Below are 13,279 nucleotides of genomic sequence, written 5' to 3'. Positions count from 1 at the left end.
GATCTTATAAATATTGCTTGTGATGAGTCAAGCTGGGTTATGGACAATGGTGCCGCATCTCATGTGACATCAAGGAAGGAATTTTTCTCATCCTATACTAAGGGTGACTTTGGAACTTTGAGTATGAGTACTAAGACTGTATCTAGGGTGGCTGGTATTGGAACGATTTGTTTGGAAACTAGTATTGGAACTAAACTAGTTTTAAACAATGTAAAGCATGCACCTGATGTTCGTTTACACTTGATATCTGTTAGTGTTTTGGATGATTAGGGATATGTCAGTACCAATGGTGCTGGAAAATGGAAGCTCACTAAGGGCTCCATGATTGTGGCTCATGGGGAAAAACAGCATAAGAGGCTTAGCCACATTAGCGAGAAAGGACTAAATGTCCTAGCCAAGAAGAAATTGTTGTCAAATTTTGAAAGTGCAAAATTAGAAAAATGTGAGCACTGCTTGGCTGGAAAACAAAAAAGAGTTTCTTTCCAGTCTCATCCTCCTTCAAGAAAGACAGAGTTGCTTGAGTTGGTGCATTCAGATTTATGTGGTCCAATGAAGACAAGGACTTTGGGTGGTGCACTTTATTTTGCTACCTTTATTGATGACTGCTCAAGGAAACTTTGGGTCTACATCTTGAAGACCAAATACCAAAGACCAAGTGTTGGGTGTCTTTAAGCAGTTTCAGGCTTCAGTTGAAAGAGAAACTGGAAAGAAGCTTCGTACTGATAATGGTGGTGAATATTGTGGACCGTTTGACGAATACTACAAGGAAAAGTGTATCAGACACCAGAAGACTCCTCCTAAGACTCCTCCTAAGACTCCTCAGCTTAATGGTTTAGCAGAAAGGATGAACATGACCTTGATGGAAAGAGTCAGATGATTGCTTTCTGAAGCAAAGTTGCCGAATTCCTCTTGGGGTGAGGCTTTGTTGACCGCCACATATGTTATTAATCTATCCCCTGCGGTTGCTTTGCAAAGTGATGTTCCAAAAAAAGTTTGGTATGGCAAGGATGTTTCCTACGACCACTTAAAAGTGTTTGGTTGCAAAGCTTTGTACATATGCCTAAAGATGAGAGGTCAAAATTAAATGTCAAGACAAGGCAGTGCATCTTCATTGGTTATGGCCTTGATGAGTTTGGTTATAGGCTATATGATCCAATTGAGAAGATGGTCGTGAGAAGATGTGTTGTTATCTTCATGGAGGATCAAACCATTGAAGATATTAACAAAGCGGAGAAGCTAAAATCTCCAAGTTCTGAAGGTTTAGTTAATCTTGATCAAGTTCCTCATACAAATGCGGATGACGTTGGTGGGCTCAATGATGATGGTGATGCCCAGAACCATATTCCAGATCAACATATTGATGGTGATGGTGATAACAATGCTAATGTTGATGAGGTAGATGCTCATACTCACGAAGCTGCAGACGAGTTAGATATTCCACTCAGGAGGTCTTCTAGACCTCATACTCCTTCCTCCCGCTATTCACCCAATGAGTATGTATTACTCACTGATGGGGGAGAACCTAAATGTTATGCGGAGGCTATAGAAGATGAGCACAAGGATCAATAGATTGAAGCCATGCAAGATGAGATGAAATCTTTGCATGAGAACCATACTTATGAGTTGGTGAAATTGCCTAAGGGCATGAGATCTTTGAAGAAGAAGTGGGTGTACAAAGTTAAAGTTGAAGAACATAGTTTGAAGCCCAAATAGAAAGCTAGATTGTTGTCAAGGGATTTGGTCAAAGGAAAGGTATTGACTTTGACGAAATATTTTCTTCTGTCGTGAAAATATCCTTCATTCGGACAGTTCTTGGTTTGACTGCTAGTCTTGATTTGGAGATTAAGCACATGGATGTGAAGACTACTTTTCTTCACAGTGACTTAGAAGAGGAGATTTATATTGAATAACCTGAGGGCTTCAAGGCAAAGGGTAAGGAAAATCTTGTATGCAAACTTAAGAAGAGTCTATATGGATTGAAGCAAGCTCCCAGACAGTGGTACAAGAAGTTTGAGTCTGTTATGGGGGAGCAAGGCTACAAGAAGACTTCTTCAGATCACTGTGTGTTTGTACAAAGAATTTCTGATGATGATTTTATCATCCTCTTGCTATATGTGGATGATATGTTGATTGTGGACAGGAATGTTTCCAAGATTGACGAGTTGAAGAAACAGTTGAATAAGTCTTTTGCAATGAAAGACTTGGGTCATGCTAAGCAGATTTTGGGCATGAGAATTACTCGTTCGAGAAACGAAAGAAAGCTTTACTTGTCACAGGAGAAGTACAAAGAACGTGTACTGGAGCGCTTCAATATGAAAAGTTCTAAGTTGGTTCGCACACCCCTTCCTGGTCATCTAAAGTTGAGCAAGAAGATATGTCCAACAACAACGGAGGAAAAAGAGAGAATGGCCAAGATTCCTTATTCCTCTGTCGTCGGAAGTTTGATGTATGCAATTGTATGCACTCGACCAGATATTGCTCATGCAGTCGATGTTGTTAGCAGATTTCTTGAAAATCCAGGAAAAGAGCATTGGGAAGCTGTAAAGTGGATACTCATGGAGAGCTATATCATGGCAGTCGAAGTTGCAGAAGTGTGTCACACTATCTACAACTAAAGCGAAGTATATTGCGGCTACTGAAGCTGGCAAAGAGATGATATGGCTCAAGAGATTTCTTCAAGAACTTGGATTGCGACAGATGGAGTATGTTGTCTATTGCGACAGTCAGAGTGCAATAAACCTGAGCAAAAACTCCATGTACTATGCGAGAACAAAACACATTGACGTCAGCTATTATTGGATTCGTGAGCAAGTGGAGAACGAATCACTTCAAGTCAAAAAGATTCACAGGAGTGAAAATCCTGCAGATATGTTGACCAAGGTGGTACCAAGAGACAAGTTCGAGCTATGCAAAGAACTTGTCGGCATGCACTCAAACTAGAAGATAGTGATACCTTCTCTAGATGAATGAGACTGGAGGGGGAGATTGATATGGTGTCCATCTCATTCAAATGATTTGGTAGCCAATTTTGTTGACTTGGTTTGGTTTGGTAGCCAACCTTGTTGACTAGGTATGATTTGTTAGCCAATTTTATTGACTTGGTTTGATTTGGTAGTCAACCTTGTTGAAATTGTGAAAAGGGTGTGCAAATTGTCAAATATTGTAGGCTTTAGAGAGTGATGTTTTGGCTATAAAAGGAGATCTTTAACTCTCATTTCAACACATCAACAAAGAGAAGAAAGATAGAGATCAAGGTATTCTATAAACTATAAGAAAATAGTTTGTGAAGAAAAATAGAGTGTGAGAGATATTGTAATGAGGTGAAAAAAGCAAAAGAGTGTTTATTTCTTTTGAAGGTGTAGTGGTCTTAGGAGTATTTTTACTCGTTACTACACAGTGTAAAATTCCTCGCTATAGTGATATCAGTTGCTCTTCTTGGCCGTAGTTTTTTTCCCTTATTCAGAAGAGTTTCCATGTAAAATCTTGGTGTCATTATTGCTGCATTTCTATTCTTGCTGATTTAACTATAACTTAGTGTTCTGCGTTTATCACTAATACCTTGAATATTATTTTTACGGGGTTTATTCCCAACACTAATATCAATTTATAGTGTTCAAAACTTCTGCGATTATATACTCTTATTAACCTGCTAGTAATGTGGAACATGTTTCAGTAATTGCAACTCTGTAAAAATGTCAAGAAGGCCAAATACCTCTCGCCGTCTTGGAGATGCTGGGAGCATTCCGTTTGTTGGCTCCTTTCTCCCGAAATCACGTCCATCTCCTTTATTGTCTATAGGACTTGTAGTTGTGGTAAATGCCAATTTCGTTTCTTCACCACCTGCCATCTGTTTATGTTTCCCAATTATTATTATTGCTACATGATCTGTGCGGAACTTAGGAGCTTTTCAGTTTGGGTATCCAATCAATTCATCCCCCAGTTATAGTAGCTTAAGCTTATAGGGCGAGAGGCCACGGAAAATGAGGGCTTGCCTTGCATGTTTTATGTAACGCAAAATGCATGAAGAAATACAGAAATCATTTTAACGTTATTTTGATAATTCAAATACCATAAATTTATCAATCCCCCTTAATCTCAGTAATCATCAGTATATGGGAGGGTGGAACGTCTCTGAATTAATAGATCTAACTCCGCATATAAATATCATCCCTTGACGCTTACTGATATATCTATCTTTCCATTTCTGGGCACGTTCATAATCTCCTTTGCTTTTATGGTGTTACTCTTTCTGAAAGTTTGAGAAAATGTTGCCAAACAAATTGTCTTTTTTTAAATAAAAATCTTATTATTGGATCTTAAATGATCCTAATACAGTAGTATCCATTGATCTAATAATTTTTTATGACTTTTCAGGGCTCATTGTTGATTATTGGCTATTTATATCACGGTTCAGGTTAATGTTTTGTCTTCTATGTTGGATATTTCTCTCTAAGGATCATGTCTTGGCTGCGCAATTATTTCTTCTGTTATTTAATCTTCTATTGACATCATTTCTACGGGATTTTCTACTATCATCATTTTCTTAGATTGATAGCTGCTCGGTATCTGGTTTTTGTGCCTCTAAATTGCTTCTTTCCTTTTCTGTATAGGTGGTGCTGCTGATGCTTTCAGTAGACTTGAAGGTAACCAGCTACACTACCTGAATCAGATCCTGCATTACTTCAAAATGATGATGTATGATCTAATTACTCGAGCATTTTCTTTCTTCCGAGGGAGGTGAAGTGAAAGGCTATAGTTACAGTATTATCTAGACCTTGTTACTTCTGTCCATTAGGCGTATCTTTTCTGTGAGATAATTGTGATGGGAATTGAACCGTATGAGTTAGATGAAACTGATGGGAATTGCAGAAGTCTTGTTTACAAAGGAATTGTGCGAGTAGCTGATATCAAGTTTCCTCTTCCCTACCGTTCAAACTCATTTTCTCTCGTTAATCGTTATTGTGTCGGATGCAGTGGATTACTTGTCTCCAAAATATCTCAACAAGACTCTTCCAGAATTGGCAAGGGTGGCTGCTGACGGTGTAGTTGTTTTTTCTGGTAAAGTTTAAGAATTATCTTGGCCTTTCTATTTCCTTAAATAGCTTAGCTAATATACATTTCACATATAGAATCTGATTGGGCCATTTAAATGTGAGGGAGGGTAATCTTCACAATAATTGCTGTTAGGATGTAGTTCTTTTTAGGGTGATAGTTGAGCGTAATATAAGCTATACATTTTGATAAATATTGGGTTGCATTTTTAGGTTATCCAGGTCAGCAAAGGGCTAAAGTAGCAGAACTCTCAAAATTCGGCCGCCCTGTAAGTCACTGATCTTCACTTTGTGCTTAATTGTCTAAAGAACATATGTTTATCTATTTGCTTAAGATTGTGAAACAACAGACACCTTTATTTAAGGCATAGCTATCCTTTTTATGTCACGACCCAATTTAGGATTGTGACCGGCGCTCCCAAGTAAGTCTCTTCAGAAATTTTACAAAAAGTCGGACAGAGTTTCTCCTGTTTTTGGACCATCCCAAAATTTTTTTTGTCTTAAATCAACAACCAAACATCCTAATATCATACCAAACAATTGACAACTTGTCAATTAACTAATACAAATCTTCACCATAACTAAACCACCAACCAACCGCTAGAAATACTAATTTATCTCCAACTTTGATAAATGAGAACGATACTCAACATAAGACTATAATAACGAAAGAATACGCATGACACTAAAATAATGACTATGGAGCGACTCTAAGAGTTCAACGAAAAGACCATAACAATAAGTAAAATCTCTGCCCACGCGAACAAGTGCGAAGCTCACCGAGAAATATCAACATGTGCGCTCTAATTAACGAAATCCTCGCCTGCGTCAACTGCTGTCTCTGTAAAAAAAAATTAGCGGGGAATAAGTCGCTAGCTTAGTGAGTAATAACACTTAACCACAATCGTTTTTATTGGGGACAAGTCAGAAAACATGCTAGTATCTCAAACAGAAGATAACATAAAAATGCCCTTTTAGAAACAATAATAAATTTTCCCTCCCATCATGTTCTTTTTGTAGTATAATACAAATAATAATAGTAATAAGCTCGGTAACCACTGTACAATATCAATATTCACATTTGGGAGGTTTCAATGAACGGATCATGTAATCGGTATAACTGTGGACTTCTTCGCAAGAAGTCAAATATAACGGTAGTCCCTACTCGAGGAAAATCGATAACGGTATGCTAGTTCTACCTTCCCACTAGCGAGGGCTATAACGGTAATCTGTAATTACAAGGTGCACCAGGTCTAACGAACCCGCCGTTAGCTACGGGATCCTTCAATGTCTACTCCCATTTACACTTGTCTCTGTAATCCGTATATACTCGTAGAAAATATTTTTAAACAATATAGGGCATTTCGGTATTTATCAAATCATGTAATTTCATTTCAGTAACAGTAAATTCAAGTAACGGTAAAACAGATCTAGTTACAACGAAAATATTTAAAATACGATAATCTTCTCAAATAACTATTTTGGTATCATATCGAGTAAAAGACTTGTCTCACATGCAACTCAAAATAATCGGTAACATATTCATATTAAAAATTATGTGTAAATCATGCAAGTTATGAAAACACAAATTGCAGTAAGATTACTACTCACAGTTTTCGTGCCGAAATACCAAATGCTTCACCTCGAGCAATTCGTACAAATTCCTCCAATCAATCTATAATTACATAATATCTATCTCATGTTAATTTCCTTGTTTAGGCTAATTCATAGCTATTTTAGAAACCCAATCACCGGGGTTCATGTTTGAATCTTAATTTGTGGATTTATATTTACCCATGTTATGAGTAATTTAAATTAGTCCAAAAAAAAATCTTGTAAATAAAAAGGTATTTATATTTAATCATAGAACTAGTCCATAATTCTATAAATTTCAAACTATTTAATATAATTTATTCCTCTAGAAGTAGACCTATCATTGCTTAAACTAAACCCTTATAGCCTTGTTATCTCCATAGTAATTGTATATTCCTTTTTATATAAAAGAAAGTTGATATTGAATTCCTTTGTACCTCATGAAATTGCATAAATATAGTGAAATAATTCAACAGATAAGAAGAAGAAGGTTAACCTCTTGAGTCATACTTTTAATTTCAACTCCCAATTCTTCTTAAGGTCTTTGCCCAAAGCTTTTTTCATCTTCTTTTCTTTTCCCCCCTTTCTTTTTCTCTGAAACCCGCTGCTCCTGTTCTCCTTTTTTTTCGCAGCTTGCTGCTTTCCCCCTTACTGTTTTCTAAGATTTTTCAGAGAATGGCTTCGTGCCCTTATAAAATCCTTATTCTTTTTTTTTTTGTGATGACATGGGCTAAGCCCACTTGTATTCTATCTCCTTTTTTTGTTTTGTTTTGTTTATTTTGTTTCATTATTTGCTTCTTCTTCTTTTTTTTTGTTACTTTCTTATAGTTATTATTATTATTATTACTATTATTATTATTATTATTATTATTACTATTATTATTATTATTATGATCAATACACCCTTATTTAAAAAATATAGGGTATTACATCCTCCTCACCTTATGAAATTCGGTCCCGAATTTAACTCAAGTACATACCTGTAGATTGAAATAAATGGGGGTACTTGACTCGCATAGTATCTTCTATTTCCCAAGTAGCTTCTTCAACTGTATGATTTCTCCATAAGACTTTCACGAACACGATTTCTTTTGACCGTAGTTTTCTTATTTGTCTATCAACAATATTCATTGGTTCCTCCTGGTAAGACAACTTCTCATCAAGCGGTATAGCAAGTGCTTCAGGCACCTGAGATGAGTCTGATATACATTTTCTTAGCATTGAGATATGAAAAACTGGATGAATAAAGGACAACTCAGGAGGAAGTGCCAAACGATAAGCCACCGCTCCCACTCGGTCTATTATCTCATACGGTCCTATAAACCTGGGGCTCAGCTTACCTCTTTTCCCAAACCGCATCACACCTTTCATAGGAGAGACTCGTAGGAACACTTTGTCCCCAATTGTGAACACTAAATCTCTTCCTCTTATCAGCATAAGACTTTTGTCTACTTTGAGCTGCAAGCAATCTCTGTCTGATCAACTGGACCTTGTCCATAGCTTCTTGTACTAGGTCGGGTCCCAATAAGTTAGTCTCACCAGCTTCAAACCTTCCGATAGGAGAATGGCATCTTCTACCATACAATGCTTTGTACGGTGCCATTTGAATACTAGAGTGGAAGCTATTGTTGTAAGCAAATTTAGCTAAAGGTAGATAAGCATCCCAATTACCTCCAAACTCAAGAATGCAAGCTCTCAACATATCCTCCAAGATCTGTATAGTACGTTCAGACTGCCCGTCTGTCTGTGGATGAAATGCAGTATTAAGATCTACTCGTGTACCCAATGTTTCTTGAAAAGATTTCCAAAAGCGTGAGGTAAATTGTGATCCTCTATCAGAGATGATGGATATTGGAACTCCGTGAAGTCGGACAATTTCGTTCATAAATATATGTGCATACCTGACTCCACCATATGTAGTCTTCACCGGCAAAAAGTGTGCTCATTTCGTCAGTCGATCTACAATCACCCATACCGAGTCATAACCTCTAAGGGTTCGTGGTAGCTCGGTGACAAAATCTATAGTAATTCTTTCCCACTTCCACTCTGGAATCTCAATTCATTGTAGTAGTCCTGCGGGTCGCTGATGCTCATCCTTGACCTGCTAACAAGTTAAACAACTAGAAACAAAGTTAGCAACATCTTTCTTCATACCTTCCCACCAATAAAATTGCTTCAGGTCATGGTACATTTTTGTGGATCCAGGATGTATAGTGTATTTAGAGTTGTGGGTTTCTTCAAGAATAGCATGTCTCAACCCATCTACATTTGCTACACATAGTCTGTCACTTATTCGAAGAACACCATCACTTTCAACAATCATATCCTTGCTTTTACCAGCTAAAACCTCATTTCTGTATTTACATAATCGTTCATCCTCATATTGGGTGGCCTTAATGCGTCAACTAATGAAGATTTAGCCTGAGCACAAGCCAACAATGCCTTTGACTTTCCGATACTAAATCTGATACCTGTATCTTCTAGTCTCTGAATATCTTTGGCCAAAAGTCTCTTTGCAGGGGCTATATGTGCCAAACTCCCCATAGATTTTCTACTCAATGCATCAGCCACCACATTGGCTTTTCCAGGATGATAAAAAATAGAACAATCGTAGTCTTTGAGTAGTTCTATCCAATGACGCTGCCGAAGATTTAGATCTCTCTGCCTAAAGATATACTTCAAACTTTTATGGTCAGTATAAATCTCACAAGTTTCGTCGTATAGATAATGTCTCCAAATTTTTAGAGCAAATACCACTGCAGCCATCTCCAAATAATGTGTAGGATAATTTTGCTCGTGCTTTTTCAATTGTTTCGAAGCATAAGCTATAACACGACCATTTTGCATGAGAACACATCCTAATCCCACCCTCAAGGCGTCACAGAACACTGTAAATCCTCCCGAACCTGATGGTAAGGCTAATATTGGTGCAGTTGTCAAACATGTTTTGAGTTTTTGAAAGCTCTGCTCACATTCCTCCGTCCACTAAAACTTTGCATTTTTCTGTGTTAGCTTGGTCAGCGGCACTGCTATTCTGGAAAAATCCTGCACAAAACGCCTATAATAGCCTGCTAAGCCTAAAAAGCTACGAATCTCTATAGGAGAAGTAGGTCTGGGCCATTTCTGCACAGCTTCAGCCTTCTTAGGATCTACCATAATTCCATCTTTGGATACAACATGCCCCAAAAATGCTACCGAGTCTAGCCAGAATTCACACTTCGAGAACTTAGCATAAAGCCTATTTCTCGCAATGTCTGCAACACAGTCCTGAGATGACTCTCGCGTTCTCCTTGGCTACGAGAATATACCAGGATATCATCAAGAAACTCATAGTGCATGTATCGAGTCCTGAAAGCAGTCTTAGAAATATCTTCATCTTTGATTCTAAGTTGATGATAACCAGAACGGAGGTCAATCTTTGAAAAAATGGGTATCTCTTTGTAATTGATCAAACATGTCATCTATACGAGGCAAATGATATTTATTACGTGTTGTTATCTTGTTCAACTGCCTGTAGTCAATGCACAATCTCAGGGATCCGTCTTTATTCTTTACGAATAGTACTGATACACCCAATGGTGATTCACTAGGTCTAATAAAACCCTTATCTAACAAATCTTGTAACTGTTGCTTTAGCTCCCTCAACTGTGCTGGTACCATTCGATAGGGGGTATCGATATGGGTTGTGTGTCAGGTAGCAAATCAATACCAAAGTCTATTTCTCGTACTGGAGGCAATCCTGGTAAATCCTCAGGAAATACATCAGAAAATTCTCTCACTACTGGTACATTTTCTATACTAACTGTTTCCTTTCTTGTGTCATTTACAATAGCTAAGACACCCAAGCAACCTTTCTTCAGAAGTTGTTGAGCCTTCATAAAAGATACAATTTTGCAAGTCTCTGCAACCTGACTCCCTCTTAGAATAAAATTGGGTTCATTTGATATCTCAAACTTAACTATCTTTGCATGACAATCGACTATAGCATAGCAAGAAGACAACCAATCCATTCCCATCAGCATGTCAAAGTCAATCATATCAAGTATAATGAGGTTAGCTAGAGTATCTCTACCCTCAACCTGAATATAACAAGCACAATACACGTATTCAGCTAATAGAGGCTCTCCAACAGGAGTAGCGACTAGAAAAGGATCATTCAATAGATCGGGTTGTTTACTAAATCTCAAAGCAAAGTACGAGGACACATAGGAGTGAGTAGATCCCGGATCAATCAACGCAAGTGCATCAAATGAACAGACAGAAAGAATACCTATAACCACTGCATTCGAGGCCTGAGCATCCTGTCTAGTAAATGCAAAAACTCTCGCCTGACCTCTACCAGCATTGCCTTGTCCTTGATTCACAGTAGCACGGTCTCCAGCACCTCGACCTCTATTTCCTCTACATGTAGCACCTGAAGTATTACGAGTAGTCTGAGTCGGTGCAGCTGACTAAATAGAAGCCTGGTTGAAATTTCTCGGAGGCTGAGGGCAATCACTCAAGTGAGGGCAATCCAAACAAAGTAACATATTGAAAGTTGATAAGAAAAAGAAGATACTTGTAAAGTGTAAAGATACTTATAATGGCATACGACCCTTTGGGAAAGTTGTGTAGGCTTAACCAAAAGTGAATAACTATTACATGTTAAGGATACCTTTTGGTTGGTTTAGCCTAACAACTGATATAAGAGCCGATGGTTCGTCGGACAAGCATGGAGATGGCACGGAACGTGTCCGTGTATTGCCTTTACCCGTATGTGGGCTGGTTTACTTCCTTTACCCATAATTTGGAGACAAATACAAAAGAAGCATGTGGGTTTGTTCGCCATAAATAATCGGATGATAGGTGGCACACAGTTAATCTCTAGATAACGTGATGGCTATGTAAAACTTAGTTCAAGAGGGAGAGTGTTGGTATGGAATAAAGTCCCGCATCACAAGTTAATGAAATAAAGAAGTTACATATAAAGTACATGGATACTCTTAAGGGTTTGGAAAGAGTACGAGCCTGGCCATCTCTTTTGTAAAACCAAAGTTAGTGGATTCAACAAAATAAAGATATGTATAATCTAATTGGGCCTAAACAATGACAATCAATCACTCCCATGTAGGATACTTGATTTACTGAAGCACATGTACTTCTGATCTATTAGGAAAAATAACATTAACACAAAAAGAAGAAAGATTCTATCCCCTTGTTGCAATCTAGTTCAAGCTAGCCATTTATTGCTTTATCTTGGCCTGCTGGTCAAAGGTGTTCTCTGTTACAGAAGGTTAAACTTGCATATCTTTCTCTGTTTAGGCCAAATTGCGGAGCTCATCCTGGTGGATGAGATTTTTTGTTCAATCCAGCTTAGAAGAGAATGAAGTTGCAATCAAGAAGTTTGAACAAGCAGCAAGCAAGAATTCTTATAAACCGGCCTGCCAAATTTTCCACCTCAAACCACTCCACTGATATCGCTTTGCCAAATTATTGTTTGTCTCCACATTCTGATACTCCGGTTCTTAGAGATTTCTTACTGACATTCAAAATACTAAGGGACACGGTATATCTGGGGAATTGCAATGGAAATTTCTTGAGGAACAATTTTTTTTTTTTTTTTTCATTATGATATATGTAGATGTGGTCAAGAGGAGAGGACTAGACAGTTGTTAATTTCAACCTTCAACCATCTGACGAGGTTTTAAGTAATTTGAATGATTTGCTTCTATATCTTATAGTTTGATTGTAAGTTCTCTAAATTTTATGGAATTTGTTCCTGCACACTGATTAAAAACAAAACTAGAAAAAGAAGAGCAAAGATGAGAATAAGAACTCCTATCTATCTATATAATACTATATTAAAAGTACGAAGACCTTAGCAGAATGTTGTTCATTTCTTACTTCATAGTAAGTTCATGTGCTTTCTTCCTTATTACCATAAGTTTCTAACTAATCATTTACTTTTTGCAATAGAAAAAGTTGAAGAGGAACTTAAAATCAATATTATATTAAAAGATTTTGTTAACGGAGGAAGTGAGAAGGAATAACAATTATTTGACTATGAAGGAGCTTAGAACGATATGGTATAAGGTAGAACCATAGAAGGAATAACAACTCTAATCTAATTATAAATCAGTAAAAAAACAAAATCTCTATGTAAAATGTTGATCATCTTTTTTACTACTTAAAAATAAAGTTTACCTTAAATATAACACTCATATTATATTTTTTAAAATAAAATTTACTAAAATTTAGAGTATTAACTTTTTTCTTAGTTAAACTATTTAAACATTCCTAATTTTTAGGAAGTCAAAATTAAGTAAAACTTGACAAATATTGGTTCTTTCCACAACTAAATGATGTAACATAATTATAACTCCTTCCTTGAGATAGGAATATTTAATATCTTTTTTCGACAAAAGAATTCTGAAACTCTTCTACTTTTTTTTTTTCTTAAAGCATAAAACTTGTGCATACATATTCCACATGCAAAATATGATGGGAACTTTAAAAATCAGAGAATTCAATAATTTTTCATAAATTATTAAATCAGAGAAGTAATTATGTTTGAATAATTTGTTTGTCTTGTTAAATTTTCATGTTTTAGGAATGCTTTCTTTACCCACAGACATTTCGCGAAGTTATATAGATGA

The 13,279-nt window shown here is 36.8% G+C and overlaps 1 long non-coding RNA gene and 1 pseudogene across 1 annotated transcript; one reads left to right on the top strand and one right to left on the bottom strand.

Annotated features, from left to right (window-relative positions):
• The first annotated feature begins 4,822 nt into the window (after nt 1-4,822).
• On the top strand, nt 4,823-12,305 carry LOC142181062 (putative pectin methylesterase CGR3; annotated as a pseudogene).
• Nucleotides 5,407-7,547, bottom strand: LOC142181289 (uncharacterized). The gene is made up of 2 exons (XR_012709963.1): nt 7,141-7,547; nt 5,407-5,892 (listed from the first exon to the last, which is right to left on the bottom strand). It is a non-coding gene; the product is annotated as an uncharacterized LOC142181289 (long non-coding RNA).
• Nucleotides 12,306-13,279: the final 974 nt, after the last annotated feature.

Source organism: Nicotiana tabacum, chromosome 5, assembly GCF_000715075.1.
Source record: "Nicotiana tabacum cultivar K326 chromosome 5, ASM71507v2, whole genome shotgun sequence".
NCBI lineage: Eukaryota > Viridiplantae > Streptophyta > Magnoliopsida > Solanales > Solanaceae > Nicotiana > Nicotiana tabacum.
The sequence above is the reverse complement of the archived record's forward strand: the minus strand, read 5'-3'. Positions and strand labels throughout refer to the sequence as shown.